Source organism: Anomaloglossus baeobatrachus, chromosome 4 (genome assembly GCF_048569485.1).
Source record: "Anomaloglossus baeobatrachus isolate aAnoBae1 chromosome 4, aAnoBae1.hap1, whole genome shotgun sequence".
NCBI lineage: Eukaryota > Metazoa > Chordata > Amphibia > Anura > Aromobatidae > Anomaloglossus > Anomaloglossus baeobatrachus.
In genome coordinates this window covers 696181478-696203953 of record NC_134356.1, presented here as the reverse complement: position 1 = coordinate 696203953, position 22476 = coordinate 696181478, and the positions used below count along the sequence as shown (strand labels likewise).

Genomic DNA, 22476 nt, shown 5'->3' with positions numbered 1-22476 from the left:
GAGAGAGAAAAAGAGAGAGAGAAGAGAGAGAAGAGAAAAGAGAGAGAGAAGAGAGAGTGAAGAGAGAAAGGAGAGAGCAATACAGCCTCATTCCGTGAACTGCTCCGATTTTAGAGATGTGTCCCGCGGCTCAAAGCTGATGTCCGGCTCCTCCCCTGATTGTATAGTTAAAATAAGTTATAATTATAAATAAATAATAATTATAAATGAATTAAATTCTTTACCGGGACAGCTGGGACTTGAACTCGTGAACTAATTCTCCTTAGGCAGTATGTCTACCCATTGAGCCACTGCCTCTAATAAAAAGCATAGGAAGATTTGGTAATCTTGACCTCTGTATTGCAGTAGAGAATCCAGAAGTGGATTATTCAGCTACATAGAGTAGAGAGCAATGTTAGTTGCTGCGTGGAGCTGACACAGAGCGCTCGTGTTCTACGGCGCTCCCTGTCAGCTTCATGTAGCAGAGCTAAAAGCAACGTGTGGAATACTTCGGACCTGGATTGTTGTTTGGGGATTAATAAAGAGGTAAATTAGGTTTTTTTCTGTCTTTTATTCCAAATAAAGGATTTTTCGTTGTGTATGTTTATTTACTTTCACTTACACGTTAATCATGGAAGGTATCTCGGGGAGACTCCTGTCATGATTAACCTAACCTTACTACCCCAATTGCCACTGCACCAGGGCAATTCGGGATGATCCGGGTAGAGTCCAGGGACTGTCGCATTTAATAGATGCGGCAATTACGTGTGGCTGCTGGCTTATACTGTTAGGGTGGTTGGCTCCCCATAACGTGGCGCTCTCCATCCTGACAATACCTGCCTCCAGCTGTGTGGCTTTATCTTGGCTGACATCAAAATTGGGGGGAACCGCAGGTTTTTTTTATTATTTATTTATTTATTTTACTGCACGATATACACCCGCCCGGCGGAGGCTGTGATTGGATGTAGTGAAGCAGCTGTCACTCAGCGTGGGGACGTGTCTGACTGCAACCAATCATGGGCGCCAATAGGCGGGGAAAGCACGGAATAACTAATTGAATAATGAAGTGACAGCCATTTTCAAAAGAGTAAAAGACGCCGGAGCTTTGTGACAGCCGTGAAAGCACCGCGCCCGTGATCGGTGAATAGGAAAGAGGGAGGGATTGTGCCGGGGATGCAGGACGCATGCAAATACAGAACGTGTGCACATAGCCTTACTGTGAAAAGCCACGCTTTTGGAGATCGAACCGTTATCGAACAGTAACTTGAACGGCTGAACTTGAAGCAAATCATTCGAGTTCATCGAAAAACTCGAACACCGCCCAAAATCACTCAAATTTGAAATTGGCGAATGGTTCAAATCGAACATCGCTCATCTCTAGTCCTGAATCGAGGGTCCTGCGATGTCCAATCCGGATCCAATATCATCTGATTGGTTTGCTGAAACCAAGAACCTGAATCACATGACACATCAGCTGATTGTATAAAAGCCATTTATACAATCAGCTGATGCATCAGTAGAAAAAAAAAAACTACACGCTTCTGTGCAGACTCCCATCCGATCACTGGAGGACCCGACGGTAATCAGCTGATGTGGTCACCTGAAAGCATCAGCTGATAGTTTAAGCCAGCCGGGCGGTAAAAAGCAACCCTCACCGCTGGACTTATACGATCAGCTGATGTCGTCAGGTGACCGCATTAGCTGATCACCGCCAGGTCCATCAGAAGTGTCCCGGAAGTCTGCAGACAGGTGAATATGATATTTTTTTTTCTACTGTTCACATTTGATTTCACAGCTGCTTCCACCTCCTGTCTGGACATGGCGCCGGACGGGAGGTGGAATCAGGGGTGGCGGTACTGGGAGGATCCACTCTTCTGTGTTTACCAACACAAGGAATCCTTTTCCTGTACACGTGATTGTACTACCCAACCCTTGCATTTATAGCTGCGTTTATAGTCATAGAAATGCATACGGTAAGTTCACACACTGCAGTTTTTTTGATGCTGCGTTTTTGTGCGTTTTTTCCCACAAAAACGCACAAAAATGCAGCATCTTAAAAAACGCATCAAAGAATGCGGTTTTATGCATGTTTGGCTGCGTTTTGCTGCGTTTTTGCTCACTGCGTTTTTATGCATTTTTAAAGACGGTTGAAAAAAAAAAAGTCTGATGTCATTTCCTTCTTTAATATGTTCTTCATTCTCCACTAGTGTATGCAGGAGAGCAGACAGCTGAAGAACAAGGCTCAGCATGCTCCATCCAGGAATGTATGCTGGAGGCAGAGGCAGGGAGAGCAGACCTACAAGGCTCAGCATACTTCATCCACTAGTGTATGGAGGAGAGCAGACAGCAGCTGCAGAACTACAAGGCTCAGCATCCTCCATCCAGGACTGTATGCTGGAGGGAGAGGCAGGAGTAGCAGAACCGCAAGGCTCAGCATACTCCATCCACTAGTGTATGCAGGAGAGCAGACAGCAGCTGCAGAACTACAAGGCTCAGCATGCTGCATCCAGGACTGTATGCTGGAGGGAGAGACAGGGGGAGCAGAACTACAAGGCTCAGCATGCTCCATTCACTAGTGTATGCAGGAGAGCAGACAGAAGCTGCAGGAGTTTTTTGCCACCCAAAAAAAATACTTGGGCTTCGTCTTTTTTTTGTATGCTAGCCAGGTACAGCAGGCAGCTATGGGCTTCCCCCAACCCCCAGCTGCCTATTTGTACCCAGCTGGGAACCAAAATATAGGGAAGCCTTCTGGGTACCCCCGCTGCGAATTGCAGTCCGCAGCCACCCCAGAAAATGGCGGTTTCATAGAAGCGCCATCTTCTGGCTCTATATCCAACTTTTCCAGCTGCCCTGGTGACGGGTGGCTCACTTGGTAATTATGGGGTTAGGGCTAGCTGTATATTATAAGCTGGCCCTAAGCCCAAAATTCATGGTGTCACGCCCATATTCAACATGGCCACCATGAATTTCTAGTACAGATAAAAAAAAACACAACACACAGAAAAATATTTTTATTAGAAATAAAACACAACACAATTAGTGACTCCATCTTTATTGAAATAAAGAACTCCCCTCCGCAGTAATCCTGGGTCAAGGGTCCCGCACCGTCCAATCCAGATCCAATATCATTTGATCGGGTTGCTGGAAGGCATACCGATCAGATGATATGTCAGGTTTAAGGGCCTGAATCACATGACACATCAGCTGATTGTATAAATGGCTTTTATACAATCAGCTGATGCATCAGTACAAAAAAACAAACAAACTACACACTTCTGTGCAGACTCCTGTCCGACAGCAGCAGCTGAAAGTTTAAGCCGTCCGGGCGGTAAAAAGCCAGCCTCACCGCTGCACTTATACTGTCAGCTGATTCCTTCAGGTGACCGCATCAGCTGATCATTGCCAGGTCCTGCAGCCATCGGACGTGTCCAGGGAGTCTGCACACAGCCGGAGCAGGGTGTGGTGGTACTGGGAAGAGGAGCTGGGAGTGGACATGTCGGGAGTCTGCAGACAGGTGAATATGATATATTTTTTTTTCTACTGTTCACTTTTGATTTCGCAGCTGCTTCCACCTCCTGTCCGGACATGGTGCTGCATGGGAGCGAACATGGCGCCGGATGGGAGGTGGAAGCAGGGGTGGCGGTACCGGGAGGATTCACACTTCTGTGTTTATCAACAGAAGGAATCCTCTTCCTGTACATGTGATTGTACTACCCACCCATCGCGTTTATAGCTGTATTTATAGTCATAGAAATGCTTAGGGTCCCGTCACTCATAGCGACGCACCAACGATCCGACGAGTGATGCGACCTGGCAGGGATCATTGGTGCATCGCTACATGGTCGCTGGTGAGCTCTAAATAAGGCAGATCACCATAGCGATCAGCGACCAGTGTAACGACGCTGTGCTTGGTAACCAGGATACACATCGGGTTACTAAGCATACGCTTTGCTTGGATACCTGATATTTACCCTGGTTACCAGCGTAGGCTGCTCCCAGGCTGCCAGCACTGGTTCCCTGCAAACGTAGCCAGGGTACACCTCAAGTTACTAAGCAAAGCGCTTTGCTTGGATACCCGATATGTACCCTGGCTACCAGCTTACCGCAGGCTGCCAGCGCTGGCTCCCTGCACATGTAGCTGTAAAAAGCTACAGTTCGCTTTTGGTGATCGAACCATTATCGAACATAACCTTGAACTCTCGAACGTTAATCAAATTGTCTGAGTTCATCGAACGACTTGGACATCGCCAAAAACAACTTGAATTTGAAATTGGCGAACGGTTCGATTCGAACAACGCTCATCTCTAATAGAAACAACTATAAGTAGCAGGGGCAGGTGAAAAAAAATAAATTCAAGTACACGCATGTGTTGACTCCAGCCCAAATTTAATAAAGACATCACAATCGCAATGCGCATGCGCGGCCAACATCAGTAATGGCATGAAATTTAAATAAGGAAAAGAGGGCAAGCCAGGAGGTCAAAGGAGGAGGAATTTACACAGAGGACCCACAAAGTCCCGCACCACTGTAAACCTCAATCACAGAATTCACTAATTTCTGGACCTTTGAGAAAGTTATTTTCTACAATCAAAGATCCAATGTGGAAACTGATGGTATGACTGGATTACCTATCCTAGCGCAGGTAAGGGAGGTGTACTGCCCCCTGTGTCTGCGGCTGAGCCACTCGGATCCAGACCCGCGGTGGCTTTAGGGGTCTCCGGACCCGGGAGGGGGGTCGTGCGGACACTCGAAGTGAATAGGGGGGAATTGTGTACCGGGTAGTTGGAAGTTTGTGATGCCACCCACGGTGCGTGGTAAGATGGAGTACCACCGGTGCTGTTGGGAGTGCCTGGTGGCGGTGGTATGGCAGCAAGGTGTTTAACCCCTCCATGGGTAGGGGGTTGTGCCCTGGGGCTCGGTGATGGCAGTAAAGGGGTGCCGTTAGGAGAGGAAAGGGTTTCTGCGTACTCACTCAGTCCAAGAATACTGACAGCGACAGCTTGTAAACCAGATTTCTGAGCACCACTGCAGCAAGGAGGGAGCACGCTTGGATCCGTGCCCTTGGTGTTGCTTGTTAGCCTGTGATCTTTTCCTTGGCACTTTCTTCACTGTTTGGACCCTGTAGTGTGGAACTAGTCGGGTTCCGCTCACCCATATGGCTAACGGAGTGAGCTTGCTTTCAGGGTTCACGCTTGGGATTTGATGAACTGTGTTTTTGGGAAAGTCCTATCCCCTCGTTGCACTAGTACCCCGATTTTGGAGTGGGTGAGGGATGAATCTTGAAGACTTCACCCCGTCGGGTAAATTACCAGGATCCATGAAGCTACTTCCTGGCCTAGGGTTTACGTATCCCGTCGTGCCCTGGCCCCTGCCCGGAGATGGCTCAAGGTCGCCGGTTGCCCTCCTCGGCAGGTCCGTGCCCCTTGACATGATCCCCTGCGACCAGGGTTCCAGTTCCTACCAGGCCCAGACCAACGTCTGCCACCTAGTATTCTACAAGGAGCCCAGCTCCTGACCTCTTTTCTCTTCTCCTTTTTAACACTTCTCCTTACTAACACTTCTGACTTTCCCCTACCAACCCCCCAAGTGGGTGGCCCTATTCCCTTCAGGCCCCCCAATGGTGTGTCTGGCGGCTGTGGTGCAAGTGTTCCTAGGGTTTTGATTGGCTTTGATCTTAGCAACACCAAAGAACAGGGATCCGTAACCAAGGAGGATGTGGCTACTGTGCAGAAGGGCAGGTTTCACAATACCCTGTGACGATAGGCCAGGGCGTCACACACTGCCTGTACTTTATACAGGAAAATCCTGCTGGTTGGTTCCCTTTAAAATTAAAGTGCGGTACTTTCTATCTTTGACTTAGGGTTTAATAAACATCTAATTTTGATAACCAGAAAGAAGGGGCTGTTTAAACATAGATGATGTTAAATATTAGAGATGACACATTGTCTGACAATCGTATTTGCCAGCTTTAATTAATCTTTTTTAAAGATTTGATTCAAAGATTTGATTTCAAATTCTCCAATTGCCCTTAAAAGACAAAACATTCTGCACTCCTCTAGGACTGCACGGAGCTCCATTTAAGCTCTTTAATGTGAACACAGGCTTAGTAATATTATATTGAACTCCACATTTATGGCTACAAGAAAACAAATGGTAATTGCTCTTCACAAGTGTTTTGTCACACAATAACTGTACAGTATATTCAATTTTTTGGGGGGCTTTTGCTCCATAAATTTACTCTTAAGCAATAGCATCCTCTACTTATCCAGATTCACCCTAAAATGGCTGTTGCATTCACAGCCATGGTTGTAATACAGACAATGATAGTCCAATAATTAGCTTTGCAATATAGCATGTGATGCATAAGCTATAATTCATTCTAGAAGGTCATAGGCAGCTGCGCTTACACGAAGCCTCCTCCTCCTGATGCCATTTTCTGCACTGCGCAAAAAGGCAGCAAATATTTTGGAAAGTTGGATTGCAAATTGTTTTAATTCACTGTATCTAGTGAATTTTCTAACATTTAACTTGAATTCAATTAGCAAAGAATCAATTTGCTCATCTCTGCTGTAGAATGTATCCCTTGGTTGCTAATCTAATTATCTGCTGTACTTGATGGGCATTTAAGACAAAGCAAAAAATCATCACATTTTAAGAGCATTTGATATTTTGCTCTTGAGCTTTTGAAATTCCTGCTTAATATCTCTATTACTTAGACTGTAGATCATAGGATTGAGAAGGGGAGTTATAACAGTGTAGAGCATAGATAGAATCTTCTTAATATTTTCCGCATTTGGAAATAAATAGATACTGAGAAGTGACCCATAATATAAAGACACCACCGCCAGGTGAGAGCTGCAGGTGGAGAAGGTCTTCTGCCGTCCGGTCACAGATGGGATCTTCAGTATGGTGGTGATAATATAAGCATAAGAAACCATAATCACGGTAAAGGGACACAGTGCAAAGGGTACGGCCAATATCATGTCTTCTACTTTCATGAGAAATGTGTCTGAGCAGGAAAGTTCAAGGATTGGATCTAAATCACAGAAGAAGTGGTCAATGATGTTTCGTCCGCAGAACCACAAATAACTCATGGTTATGGAAAGAGCCAAAATAACAACAAATATCATCACCCAACACAAGAGAACGGCTTTTATACAAAATGAGAAAGTCATGACTGAGGTGTAGTGTAGAGGGTGACAGATGGCCTGATACCGGTCATAGGACATGACGGCCAGGAGAAGACATTCTAATGTTTCTGAGGCTGAAAAAAAAAAAATTGTATCAAACATCCAATAAAAGATACAGAACTTCCCTCATACAATACAATGTGGAGCATGTTGGGTACGATGGTGGTAGTGAGTAAAATGTCCATAGAAGAGAGTTGCGTGAGGAAGAAGTACATGGGAGAGTAGAGCGATCGGCTGGAGGACACCACCAGAATGATCAGGAGGTTTCCACATATAGTCACAAAAAAGATGATCAACAGGAGAAGAAAAAAAGAAATTCTAAAACTTTGTAAATTCTGAAATCCTAACAGCACAATTTCAGTTACTGTGTTGGAATAGTTGAACGGCATATTCTGGGGGAGGAATATTGTAATAGAAGATAAACATTAAACCCAGGAAATGTTACGAATAATTTGTTTAATTTGGATAATAGGATTCTTTCTGGAACTGAAATACAAAAGTACAATATAGGATTAGTAAACTAAAATAGAAATGTTTCAAATATGTCTAAAGAAAAAAACTGAATTATAAAAATGTTATTCTGCCTACCTTTCTAGGGAAAATATTAAAATTTTGTATAATAAAATAAATATATAAATGTGCAAAATATCTTAACTGCAAATATATGAAAGTGAATTTGACAAAGTTTAAGTATAATATTTCACACTGCAATCATTAAAAACCCTAATAATTATAATGAATTCTGTAATGCTGAAGAAAAAAGATTTTTTTTCAACTAGAGATTCTTCAAAGTTTTGGAAAATAATTCAATGGCCGATTAGTAAATGTCTCTTATGCGAGAAATATATATGCATTCACGGTACATAGTCAAGAGGAAGATTAAGACCAGAGGATTTTGATTCTTCTTTGTGTAACAAAGCAAAATAATGTCTTCTTGACTGAAAATGCACCAGACATAAGATTATTATTGGGCCTCCGTTTTATAGAGAAAATCTTACGAAGACGCCGTAACCAAAGCCGCGGAGATTTCACTAATGGTCTCTGGTGGGAACAGTCAGATTTATTATAACATTGATTTCAAAGATTAATAAAACTAAAATAGAGTTAGTAAATGTTTCCAGATATTTTACCTTAAGAATAGTAAAATGCCTCACACACTTTTATTGTAATTCTATTGTATTATTAACCCCTTTACAACAGCTGTCGGATTAAAACGGTGGTAGTAAAGAGTACTTATTCTGATCCTCCATTTTACAACGGCAGAAAAAAAGTGAATAGTGCCTCCTAGCATCAGGAAATCTCCGGGGTTTCAGCTATTGGGGGTACTTGAGATCCTGGAGATCGTGATTCCGGCCGTTTTATTCTGGTCCCCGGTCACTTGATCATCGGTATACGCCATATAAAGATGATCACGTTACAGTATATGGCGACACCAGTAAAAAATGATTTATCGCCCACCTGGCATGATCAAACATGTCAGATAAGAGATAAATCTTCTCCCCGGGTCCCTTCTGGTCCCTCGGTGTCGCCAAAGATCCCCCCCTCCAACCAGTTATCGATCTTCCAAGATTTCAGCCGCACTAGTGGCACGTCGGGGGCATTCATCCTCCTCTTCTGATTTCTGTTGTAACAGAAAACTCTTCCCAGGTCCAGCCAGGTCACCCCCTATAACCATGCCGGTATTCCTTGGTGTCCCCATTACCTGATGCAGTGTTGATCCCAGCAATCCCTCCCCCTCCTTCTCAAAAGATGTTGGCCGCATGTGCAGGCAGCAGCTGTAAATTGGCTTCTTGCATTCAGTGATGCTAAGCTTAATGCAGCTCACACTGCCATGCTGTGGACCCAGGGATAGCATCCCCACATCTCACATGGAGAGTCTGAACGTCCAGAAAATGGGGGATATGTTCCGTGAACGTGTCCCCCATATTCTGGAAGGTCCAGAATCATTATGGGACCTCCAAAGTTGATTACTGTGGACCGGATTTTTTTTTCTTTTCAATAAAATTGGTGAAAGATGGAATGTATTTGGGCGTGTTTTTTTCAAATAATTTTTTTTTTGTCATATATTTTTTGTTACTGACAGTTAGTGAATTCGGGGATCTGATAGACACCGTGATATCACTAACTGCTGGGCTTGACACCAGGTGACATTGGTATCAACCCCTTATAGTACCCTGTTTGCCACAGCACTAGGGCAACGGGTTAAGCTGGGGAGAAGCACCAGAGTTGGCACATCTAATGGATGTGCTGATTCTGGTGCAGTTGTGGCCTGCTATTTTTAGACTAGGAAGGGCCAAATAACCATCGCCCTTCCCACCCTATAAATACCAGACCACAGCTGTCTGTTTTACCTTGGCTGGTAATCCAATTTGAGAGGGGGGGGCTACTTTTTTTAATTAGTTATTTATTTATAAATAATTAAAAAAAAAAACAGCAAGTGGTGCCTTCCATTTTGGATTAACAGCAAAGCTGCCAGATGTGGTCTGCAGGCTGCAGCCATCTGCTTTACACTAGCTGGCTATCAAAAATGGGGGGACCCAACGTCTTTTTTTTAATTATTTATTTATTTTTTGGCTAAATACAATTCTAAGCACCCTTTAGGGACACATAAAAGTCACCAAAGGGTGCCAGCTTATAATATGCAGGGGTTGGACATTATATATGTGTTTGACATCCATCCATCCATCCTAACTTCTTAGGCTATGTGCCCACGATCAGCGTTTGCAGTGTTTTGGACGCAGAGTGTTTTCACTGCGTCCATATTGCTGTGTTGTGCAGTACAAGTGTATGGCGCCCCTGAGGCTTCAGTTGCTAAAGGGCATTGCTTTTCATTCAAAGTGCGATGCTTGGACTCGGGTGATTAAGGAGTTAATCGCTGGTGTTGTTTTCTTACTTATAAAACATCTAGCTATGACTCACCACTTACACAGGAAGCTAGACAGTCTGAGGAATTTCAGGTTACCTGGGCAACAGCCACTAAGTCATACCAAGGGTGGGGGCACAGAGTGAAGTGAGAAACACACAAACTGAATCTAGTCAGAAAGGTCTGAGACTCTGTACAACACAGTCGCTGGAGAGAGTGCTGCTTGAGAGCTTGTCCTGCTAGAACCAGCCAGACTGGAAGAGGACGAGAGGCAGCCGGTGGAGATAGTGAGACAGAGGAAAGAACTTGGTAGCTGAGATCAAGCCTAACTGTTCCTACAGTGCCAGCGCAGTCAGGGTGCAGAGCCCTCGGTTGGGGAAACCTTCATGGACTTTAACACATCTGCATTGAATGGGGATTTCATGTCCCATCGCCTACTACCCACTTTCCCGGAGCACAGCGACATATAGGATTCAGGGTCGGGTTTACAGCCAGGCCCCAAGGTGAGGACCCACATCACCTGCACATGGGACGGGACACTTACCACCGACAGCAGGGTCCCTAAATTGCTTCAGGCTACGGGGAAGCATGTGTCAGTGCAAAGAGGAAGGTCTCACACATTTCCACAGACACTGGTGATTGCATCCAATTAATCTGGAACCGGCTGGAGACCATCTATAGCGGCGGAAAGCGGCACCTCCGAGGAGCTTTAAGAGCTGTGAATAAAAATAAATTTGAACCGTAGCAACTGTGTTTTCCTTGTCATTGCCGGTGCCACCGCCCTGTGCTTCGGCACCATCAGCTGTCCCCATCGCCCTCATCCTTCCTGGGGCTCGCTCCACCTGTGGGGAGTTTGACTATGTGAGCTGTGTTAACATCAGCACCGGAGGAGAGCAACATCTCGCAGTGGTGGTTAATCCCTGGCTGCACACCACGGGTTGCGCTGCAAAGCATCCCCCATTCCCATCCAACACTGCTCCTGGGAGAGTAAAAATCGCAGGAAGGGTCAGCGGCAGAGGAGGCGGAGACCCCAGTCACCACTGCAACAGGTGACACACTTCCCAGGGACCCTTCACACCCTCCTTCCATCCCCCTTTACATCTTGCACCTGCTTGTCTGTCTTTTACATGTAGCCGACGGGGCCATGGAGCCAGGTCAGGCGAGTCACAGCAACCTTACAAAACCACTGGCCAGGTGACAAGTAACCCCATAGGCCCCGTGGTGCACTACAAGTAAAGTGGAAGGATATTTAGAACTCTCCTGCCCATGGTGTTTCTTTTCTCTGCAGCATAAACTGACCTGAGATGCAACATGTCAATTTATGCTGTGGAGATGAGAGTGTTCTCAATGGTGAAGAATAGAGCTAAAGTTCAACTGCGTTCTCCTGTGGACAATACTCGCATCTCTATAGGAGGGCTGACACTGTGTACTAGACGTGGTGTAGCCAGATCGTGGGCACATAGCCTAACAGTGACAAATTTGGTGTTACTGCAACATTTTTATGAAGTACCTGTAGATTCAAAATGCTCACTATACCCCTGAATAAAGTCACTGAGGGGTTTAGTTTCCAAAATGGGATTATTTGTGGGGGTTTCTGCTGTATCGGTTCCCTAGGGGCTCTGCAAACGTGACATGGTGCCCGCAATTTGTCAACTTTTCCAAAATTCAAATTGTGCTCCTGCCATTCTGAGCCCTACCTTTTGTTCAGTGGCTTTTGGCCACATTTTGGGTAGCCCTGTGCACATAAGAAATTGGATAAACTGTGGGGTCCGCTTTTTGATGTTTCCTCTTTAAAAAGTGAGAAATTTGGTGCTAAAGCAACATTTTTGTGAAAAAAAGGAAAATTTTCAATATGACGGCCTAATGTTATCAAATTCTGTAAAGTATCTCTGAGTTCAAGTTCATAATGCTCACTGTACCCCTAGATAATATCCTTGAGGGGTCTAGTTTCCAAAATGGGGTCACTTATGAGAGGTCTCTGCTGTTTATGTATCTTAGGAGCCCTGCAAATGCAACACGGTGCCCGCAATCTATTTCATATAAATTTGTGTTGCAAAATTCAAATATTGCTCCTTCTGTTCCGAGCCCTCCCATTTGTGCAACAGCGCGTTCAGAAGAATTTGGGTAACACATTTTGTTTTCCATTTTGTTGTGTTATTTCTTATAAAAGTGAATAAATACATTGGAGCTAGAGCAGCATTTTTAGGTAAAATTATATATATTTTTTTCTTTTTTTTTTCCACATTGCCTTAAGGCCATGTCACACTAAGCAACATCGCTGCTGAGGCATGACTTTGTGACGTACCAGCGATGTTGCTAGTGATGTCGCTGTGTGTGACATCCAGCAACAACCTGGCCCCTGCTGTGAGGTCGTTGGTTGTTGCTGAATGTCCTGGGCCATTATTTAGTTGTTGCTGTCCTGCTGTGAAGCACAGATCGCTGTGTGTGACAGCGAGACAGCAACAACTAAATGTGCAGGCAGCAGGAGCCGGCTTCTGCGGACGCTGGTAACCAATGTAAATATCGGGTAACCAAGAAGCCCTTACCTTGGTTACCCGATATTTACCTTCGTTACCAGTGTCCACCGCTCTCACACTGTCAGTGCCGGCTCCCTGTTCCCTGCATACGTAGCTGGAGTACACATCGGGTAATTAAGCCGATGTGTACTCTGGCTAGGAGTGCAGGGAGCCAGCGCTAAGCGGTGTGCGCTGGTAACCAAGGTAAATATTGGGTTGGTTACCCGATATTTTTTCTTAGTTACCAAGCGGAGCATGCTTCCACGCGTTGCTGCTGGCTGGGGGCTGGTCACTGGTTGCTGGTGAGATCTGCCTGTTTGACAGCTCACCAGCAACCCGTGTAGCAACGCTCCAGCGATCCCTGCCAGGTCAGGTTGCTGGTGGGATCGCTGGAGCATCGCTTAGTGTGATGGTACCTTTAGGCCCTGGGAAGCATCTGAAGGGTTAATAAACTTCTTGGATGTGGTTTGGAGTATTTTGAAGAGTGCAGTTTTTAGAATTGTGTCATTTTTGGTTATTTTCTGACACCTAGGCCTCTCAAAGTCACTTTAACACTAAAAGTCCCAGAAATTTCGAGCTCCCCCCTTAAGTCCGGAAAGAGGGTCAAATGACATACAATAAACTGAATAGAACTAACTAGAAACTAAATGGCTAAACTCAATGGAAAACAACAATCTCCTGTGGTGCGACAGTAATAGCCTTAATTACAGAACAAAAGTCAGTGATTATCGGATGTTAGGTAAAATCCTTCAGGTCATTCGACCTGTCTCTGGGTTCCAAAGGTAAAAATGTTAAATAACCCCTCTCTGGGACTTCTAGTGTTAAATGTGATGTGGTCCCTAAGAAAATGATTTTGTAAATTTTGTTGAAAAAATGGGAAATTGTTGATGAACTTTGACCCCTTCTAACTTCCTGATCTCAATAAATTTAGTTTCAAAAATTGCTCTGATGTAAAGTAGAGATGTGGAAATCTAATTTATTAACAATTTTATGTGACAGAACGCTCTGATTTAAAAATTAAAATTTGAAAATTGCAAAATTTTAAAAATTTTCATCAAATATCTGATTTTAGTAAAAGAAAATAATATCTTCCTCAATTTATAACTATCCTGAACTGCAATATGTCACAAAAAGACAAAGTCACAATCACCAGGACCGGGGTCACTCATTAACTTCATGCATATACATTGTTTCACCTGCCCATTGTCAGTTCCGTCGTCTGTGATTGGTTGCAGTCAGACCGTGCCTCCACCTTGTGTGACAGTGTGTCTGACTGCTTGTAATTATGCACGCTGTGCATTTGTCCCTATATTGGATATTGGTGTAAAAATAAACAAATACAGTAAATAAAAATATTGGTGTAGTGTTCCCTCATGTTATAATGCCTAGCACAAATAAAGCATACGGCTAAAGGCTGCAGCCCCCAGCAGTGTGCTTATCTTGGCTTTGGATCAAAATAACGTGAGGGGAGGTCACTGAGTTAATGAGGTCACCTGATCTCAACCAATCACAGACGCATGAACTGCAAGTGGGTGGGGGAAGAAGTGCCCATGCTTGAGGTTAATGAGCTGCTCTGAAAGTAGTGTTACAGCCGCGTTGAGACTGGTAATGCTTCATCATATCCCAGTGATTCTGAGAATGCTTTTTTCAAAACATGTTGTACTTTATGATAGTAGTAAATTTTGGTCAATATTATTTGTGTATATTTATAAAAAATGCCTATGTGAGAGTCAATATCCAAAAGAGAAAGCATTTGAAAACTGCACCCCTCAAGTTCTTAAAAATACATTTAGAAAGCAGAACTGGAAAACAAAAAATAGCAAATACGATCTTACCCAAGTGGGACGAGGATAGGTCACAGATACTGCTCACCTTAAATCACATAAAAGTTTACTTGGATTGTCCCTTCATACATGGCAGTGGGCCGGTAACCCTTTCATTACCATTTTATATTTAAAAATAGAAGTTTCTTAATCCTTTAAATGCATCACAGGAAAAAAGAAAGGAAGAAGGGGAAAAAAAAATCTTTTTTTCCCATAAAAATGTTGCTTTAGCCCCAAATTTTGCATATTTAAATTGGTCATTTGTAGTGATGGGTGAACCAGGACTAATGATCTGGGTCCAGCAACTCAGGTGATTAAAAAAATAAATAAAGGGAAATTAAAGAAAAAAAGGGGAAAGTGGACACGTTCTACTTTCAGAGTCTCTCTCGCGGCTGTATACTGCTTCCAGGCCGCTCAAGCTACTTCTGGGGTCACTCATTAACCTCATGCATATGTGTACCGCCCTGAGAGGGGCCCGGCTGCTTCCTCTGCTTGCTTAGGCCAAGCCGCTCGAGGTCCGGGCTCGGGTTCTCGGTGGCACGAGCGCCTCCGGACCGGGAACCACGTTGCTCTTGTTAAGGGGAGGCGGTAGAGGGGTGGTGGTTGTGTAACAGGTCGTGACGCCACCCACGAGTCGTGGTGACGGGGGATGCACCATCGCTGTGGCTGAAGTGATGGCGGGCTCATCCGGGATCAGTGTTGCGGCCGCAGCTGAGATGTTAGCCCCTCCGTGGGTAGGGGCGGTGTGTCCCGGGGCCCGGTGGGGGACTGTAAGGGCTAATGTTGTCGTCGGGGTGCAGGGCGCTGTGCCGCGGTGTGGCGTCATGCCCGGATGGCACTGGTGTACTCACGATTGATTGACGCTCAGAGTCACTGGTAAACCAAAGTTCGGAAGTTGTCGGTCCCCGCGGCCGGCTGCTGATGTCCCCTGTGGGGTTGATGGTGGCCCCTTTTCCCATGCACCTCTGGATGTTTGTGTTTTGGTCCCCCCTGCCTAAGCAGTGATAGCCCGCTCCCCGGCGTTGAGCTGCCGGAGGAGCCCTCGGTTGCCCGCAGGCGCTGGCCCGTCGGGTGTTTGGCCCTTGGCGGTGGCGCTCACCCGGTCTTGGTGGGCTTTTGCCTTCTTTCGGGACTTTGGGTGTGGATGAACCCATGAAGTCTGGTTAGCAATCAGTCAATTTGCCTATACTCAGTGGCTTCTAAGCTAGGACGGGGTCTGAGTACCCTTCTGTTGGTGCTCCGGTACACAGTTGACTCCCCGGTTCGGGACCGGTAGGCTCCAACCCACTCCCGGTCCGTACGGTTCCGCCGGTTGCTGTACCGGCACTTCTGCAGACGGCCACCACCGTCTGCCTGCCTGACGTTTACAAGGGGGCCCAGGCTCCTACCCGGGTCCCTGACAGCTGCTCCACTATCACTCACTATCAACTCAAAACTTCTCTGTTTGAACTTTCTGCCCCAGGACAGTAGTCTCCTTGGTGGGCATGCCTTTAAACCTTACTCCGCGCACCTGGTGTGCTCTACTAGTCCTGAGGGAGGCATCAGGTCTCCCTTTCGGGTGACATGTGTGTGACCTCACAGGGGATGGGGGGTGAGTGTGTATGTGGCTGATGCAATTACCTGTGACCCCTGGGGTCTAGGGCGTCAGATATGCAGTGCTTTCCTTGTTCATTGAGAGTCAAGGAGTCTGTGATTGGTTGCATTCAGACATGCCCCAACCCTTTGTGACAGTGTGTCTGACTCCTTTCAATCAAAGAGGCTGTCTGTGTGTCTATATTGTTGTATAAATAAATGATCAAAAAAATTGACTAAAGGCCGCTTTACATGCTATGACATCGCAATAGCTATTGCTAGCGATGTCTAGCGCGAAAGCATTCGCCCCCATCGTACATGCGATATCGTGTGATCGCTGCCGTAGCGAACATTATCGCTACGGCAGCGTCACACGCACATACCTGCTCTGCAACGTTGCTGTGACCGGCGAACCGCCTCCTTTCTAAGAGGCCAGTTCGTTCAGCGTCATAGCGACGTCACAGCAGCTTCACCGAACCGCAGCCCAATAGAAGCGGAGGGGCGGAGATTAGCGGGACGTAACATCCTGCCCACCTCCTTCCTTCCTCATTGTGGCCAGACGCAGGTAAGGTGAGGTTCCTTGTTCCTGCGGTGTCACACATAGCGATGTGTGCTGCCGCAGGAGTGACGAACTACTTCGTACACCGAGCAGCAGCAATATTCGAGAATAGGGGGGCATGTCACCGATGAGCGATTTTGACCATTTTTGAGACAATGCAAAATCGCTCATAGGTGTCACACGCAACGACATCGCTAAAGTGGCCGGATGTGCGTCACAAATTCCGTGACCCCAACGAGATCGCTTGAGCGATGTCGCAGCGTGTAAAGCGGCCTTTAGGCCCCCATATTATGATACCCAGCACAAATTATGCATATAGCTATAGACTTCAGCCCCCAGCTTTGTGCTTATCTTGGCTGTGTATTAAGATAAGAGGGACAGCTTTTGACTTTTTAAAATTATTTAAATAAATCATTTTTAAAAACGGTGTGCGGTCCCCTCAATTTTGATACCCATCCATGATAAAACCAACAGCTGTGGGCTGGTATTCTTAGGCTAGGGAGGCTCATGCTTATTGGACATTACTAAGCCTAAAACTAACAGAATGCAGCTGCCCAGGATTGTTGCATCCATTAGATGTGATAATCCTGAAACTTTACCCATCTTATCCATATTGCCCTGGTGCGGTGGCAATTAGAGTAATAAGGGGTTTATAACAGCTCACAGTTGCCACTAACCCCTAAATTAGAAATCGGAGGTGTATATGAGACCCATTGTTAATCTGTAAGTGAAAATAAACGCAAAAAACAAAAAAATCATTCATTTGAAATAAAATACAAAAAACACAAGTCACTGAGTTCACATACCTGCAGCTCCTTGTTGAAAACCACAATTTGTTGTTAGGAGATGCAGATTTGGTGCTGAAATTTCTACATCTTATTCCTGCACCCAATCTACACCTCCTGGCAAAAAAACAAACAAGTGAAAACACCATGTGGTTTTGATGTGATAGTGATGGGATTTTTTTTGTCAGGCAACGTAGACTGGATACAGGAATGTGAAAAAATTTCAATTTCAAATCTGCATCTCTTGGCCAAAAATACACAAAAACAGTTTTGAAGCTGTTCCGGTGAATTTCTTGCCAGGTGGTGCAAATTTGGAGCTCAAACCTGGTGCAGACATTTCCAACCCAAATTTGTACCTCCTGGCAGAAAACCGCACCGAAATAGCGTGAAAACTGATTTTTGCTAAGAAATGCAAATTTGGTGCCAACATTTTTACATCATATTCCTGCACCCAATCTCCACCTCGTCACAAAAAATTGCATCAAAACCACATGCATTATGACGTGGCATTGATATGATTTTTGACAGAAGGTGTAGATTGAGTGCAGGAATATGGTGTAAAAATTTCACCACCAAATCTGTATCTCTTGGCAAAAAACATGGTTTTCTGCTAGGAGATGCAGGTCTGTGAACTCAGTAATCTCACTGAGATCACTGAATTTAATGAGGTTATCTGAGGTCAGGATGCCTGCGGTCACAGGTAGAGGACCGTGGGAACCTCTAGCTGTAACTGCAAATAAACTGAGTGACATCAGTGCTTATCACTGTGGTCAGTATATTTCTGAAGCCTACAGCGGGCGGACATGTTCTGTGTCCAAGCACTGCCACTTCGGTAATTTAGCAGTGCTGGAATTGTCATGGGACATTGTGTGGATTACATTGCACTTGAATATTTTGGGGGATAATGAACGGGTTAGAGAGGGTTTTTTATATGTTATATCAAATAAAGGATTTTTCCGGTGTTAGTGTTTATTTGTTTACTTACAGTTTAGTAACAAAAAGCTGGATGATTTACGCAGTATACACAACATTGTCAGTTATACATGATTTAGTGTCAAAATATTTAATTGGTGGAGGAAAGTTGAACTAGATTGAACTAGGTCTTTTTTCAACCTATGTAACTATGGGTACTTTTCCACTTGCATACAGTTTCAGATGCAAGAGCATTGGAAGCGTTATGCTAATGAACCTCTGCTGCGTGCGTCAACCGGAGGTCATGCGACTGTGATGTGATCTTGCGATCATGTCACAGATGCAGAGAAGAGGGAGAGAGAGCACTTTCTCCCCATCTCCTCCGCTGTCTGTCTCTGCGTGCAATGCACTGCAGTCACATAACATGCGAGTGCGGTGCAATGTTTCACACACTCCCATAGACTTGTATGAGGGTGCGTGAACTGAGGCTTGCTGCCAAACACAGCATGCTGCGATTGCACTGAGAGCATTATTTGTAATGAAGAAAAATAATCAAGAGAAAACTGCCTCATTGATTAACACTTGTGCGAGTAAAAACTGATGTTTTATCGGATCGCACTCGCACATAAAAATCGCAAGTGGAACACTACCCTATGGGGGAGTGTTGAACTTAAGGGATGCGACAATCCTGGGCAGCTGAAGGCTGCTTTTTTTAAGCTGGGGGGCCCAATAACCACGGGCCTCCCCAACCTGAAAATACTGGCCCCCAGCTGTCAGCTTTATCATGGCTGGGTATCCAAATTGGAGGGCCTGCATGCTGTTTTTTCAATTATTTATTTAAATAATTAAAAAAGCTACATGCGGTTCCACAAGGCCAAGATAAACACATGGCATTGGGCTGCAGCCTGTAGCAGTATTCTTTATTAGTGCTGGATATCATAATATGGGGGGACCCTATGCCAATTTTATATATTTTACACCACTGTAGGGGGACACACAGGTGGGAGCGCATCTGACTACAACAAATCAGAGATGCAGAGACTGTCAGTGGGTGGAAAAAGTAATGAATGTGCAAGAAGAATTTTGAGTAGCCCAAGAAGTTGCTTTACAGCCGGATTGGAGACTGTTAAGTGTAATGCACCTTCTTCAATCTCCCTATCCCTGCTATTCCCAATTTAAAACAACAGATTCTGGTCCCCTTAGATTTATTTGGGGGCCGGCATCCAGCCAGGTATCCGGGATCAATTTTGGGCTTAAATCTGTTTGTTTGTTTACATCTGGTTAGACCTGCTGATCCCGGCTATCTGAGAGTCCACCCATCACTAGTCATAGGAAAAAATTGACAACCTAGTTTCTTGTGCAATTTCTCCTCAGTACACCAATAACCCATACAGTGAAATGTAAAAAATGTGTGCGCCCCAGGTAAAAATTACTATTATTGTGAACAGTTCAGCAAATTGAAGATGATGTAATCTCGAAAAGTCATAAAGTTAAAGATAATACCTATCCTTTGTATTTTAGGCCAATATATATATATATATATATATACAGTCATATGAAAAAGTTTGGGCACCCCTATTAATGTTAACCTTTTTTCTTTATAACATTTTGGGTTTTTGCAACAGCTATTTCAGTTTCATATATCTAATAACTGATGGACTGAGTAATATTTCTGGATTGAAATGAGGTTTATTGTACTAATAGAAAATGTGCAATCCGCATTTAAACAAAATTTGACCGGTGCAAAAGTATGGGCACCCTTATCAATTTCTTGATTTGAACACTCCTAACTACTTTTTACTGACTTACTAAAGCACTAAATTGGTTTTGTAACCTCATTGAGCGTTGAACTTCATAGGCAGGTGTATCCAATCATGAGAAAAGGTATTTAAGGTGGCCACTTGCAAGTTGTTCTCCTATTTGAATCTCCTATGAAGAGTGGCATCATGGGCTCCTCTAAACAACTCTCAAATGATCTGAAAACAAAAATTATTCAACATAGTTGTTCAGGGGAAGGTACAAAAAGTTGTCTCAGAGATTTAAACTGTCAGTTTCCACTGTGAGGAAAATAGTAAGGAAATGGAAGAACACAGGTACAGTTCTTGTTAAGCCCAGAAGTGGCAGGCCAAGAAAAATATCAGAAAGGCAGAGGAGAAGAATGGTGAGAACAGTCAAGGACAATCCACAGACCACCTCCAAAGACCTGCAGCATCATCTTGATGCAGATGGTGTCACTGTGCATCGGTCAACAATACAGCGCACGTTGCACAAGGAGAAGCTGTATGGGAGAGTGATGCGAAAGAAGCCATTTCTTCAAGCACGCCACAAACAGTCGCCTAAGGTATGCAAAAGCACATTTGGACAAGCCAGTTACATTTTGGAAGAAGTTCCTGTGGACTGATGAAACAAAGATTGAGTTGTTTGGTCATACATAAAGGCGTTATGCATGGAGGCAAAAAAACACGGCATTCCAAGAAAAGCACTTGCTGCCCAGAGTAAAATTTGGTGGAGGTTCCATCATGCTTTGGGGCTGTGTGGCCAATGCCGGCACCGGGAATGTTGTTAAAGTTGAGGGTCGCATGGATTCAACTCAGTATCAGCAGATTCTTGACAATAATGTGCAAGAATCAGTGAAAAAGTTGAAGTTACGCAGGGGATGGATATTTCAGCAAGGCAATGATCCAAAACACCGCTCCAAATCTACTCAGGCATTCATGCAGAGGAACAATTACAATGTTCTGGAATGGCCATCCCAGTCCCCAGACCTGAATATCATTGAAAATCTGTGGGATGATTTGAAGCGTGCTGTCCTGCTCGGCGACCATCAAACTTAACTGAACTGGAATTGTTTTGTAAACAGGAATGGTCAAATATGCCTTCATCCAGGATCCAGGAACTCATTAAGAGCTACAGGAAGCGACTAGAGGCTGTGATTACTGCAAAAGGAGGATCTACAAAATATTAATGTCACTTTTATGTTGAGGTGCCCATACTTTTGCACCGGTCAAATTTTGTTTAAATGCGGATTGCACATTTTCTGTTTGTACAATAAACCTCATTTCAATCCAGAAATATTACTCAGTCCATCAGTTATTAGATATATGACACTGAAATAGCAAAAACCCAAATAGTTATAAAGAAAAAAGGTTAACATTAATAGGGGTGCCCAAACTTTTCATATGACTGTGTATATATATATTTTATATATATATATATATATATATATATATATATATATATATATATATATATATATATATACACATACATATACACACACACCTTTATTGTATCTTACATTTTTAACTTAACAAAAAAAGGAAAATGGGCTGATGTAAAAGTTAGTAGCACCGCCTTTGGGAAGTATCCCAGCTTGTAAACGCTTTTAGTAGCAGCCAACAGTCTTTGAATTGTTGCTTAAAGGATTTTCATCCACTCTTCAGTTTAAAAGTCTTTTAGTTCTGTGAAATTCCTGGCTCATCTTGCATAAATTGCTCTTTTGAGGTCTAGCCATCGATTCAATGATGATCAGATCAGAGGACTTTCAGGGCCATTGTAACTTTTTGACTTTTGAAACTCAAAATCAGATGGCATAGATAGCGGACACCATGTTGTGTTTGTGTGCCGCCCCCACATCAGCAGCTGAGCTGCTCGGATCCGCAGTAGGTCGAGGGGCACCCAGACCCAGGGGTCGTGCGGCCACTCAAATAAAGTGGGGGGTTATTTACAGGGGATTGTGTTTAGAGTTCGTGACGCCACCCGTTGTGTGCAGTAATGTGGAGTAACACTGCTGCAGCTGGGAGTACCTGGGGCGATGGCATGAGTAGCTAGGCATTTTAACCCCTCCACAGGTAGGAGGGAAGCCCCAGGACTCGGTTGGTAAACCAAAGTTATGGACACCGCTGCCGCTGAGGTGAGCTAGTTTGGGTCCCATCCCCACTGGTATTGCCTGGTGATCCATGACCTTCCTCCTGGCACTAAGTTCACTTGTCAGTTGGTCCCGGTAGTGTAGAACTAGTCAGGTCCCGCTCCCCAGTGTGGCTAACTGAGGGAGCTTGCTCTCAGGGTTCACACTTGGGATTTCCTGGACAGTTTTAGTCAAAAGTCATATCCCCCTCGTTGCGCTAGTACCTCAATTTTGGAGCGGGTGGAGAGCGGATCTTGAAAGCTCCGTTCTCGTCGGGTAAATTGTCAGGTTGCCTGAAGCTACTCCTGCCCTGGTCACCCTGGTCCCAGCCCGGGGATGGTACAAAGCTGCCGGCTGTCCTCCTCGACAG

The 22476-nt window shown here is 44.6% G+C and overlaps 1 long non-coding RNA gene and 1 pseudogene across 4 annotated transcripts in view; both read right to left on the bottom strand.

Annotated features, from left to right (window-relative positions):
• The window catches only part of LOC142304402 (uncharacterized), a 510057-nt gene that overhangs the window by 93046 nt on the left and 394535 nt on the right, over window positions 1-22476 (bottom strand). The gene's annotated exons all lie outside the window — the stretch shown is intronic.
• On the bottom strand, window positions 6624-7558 carry LOC142301222 (olfactory receptor 11L1-like; annotated as a pseudogene).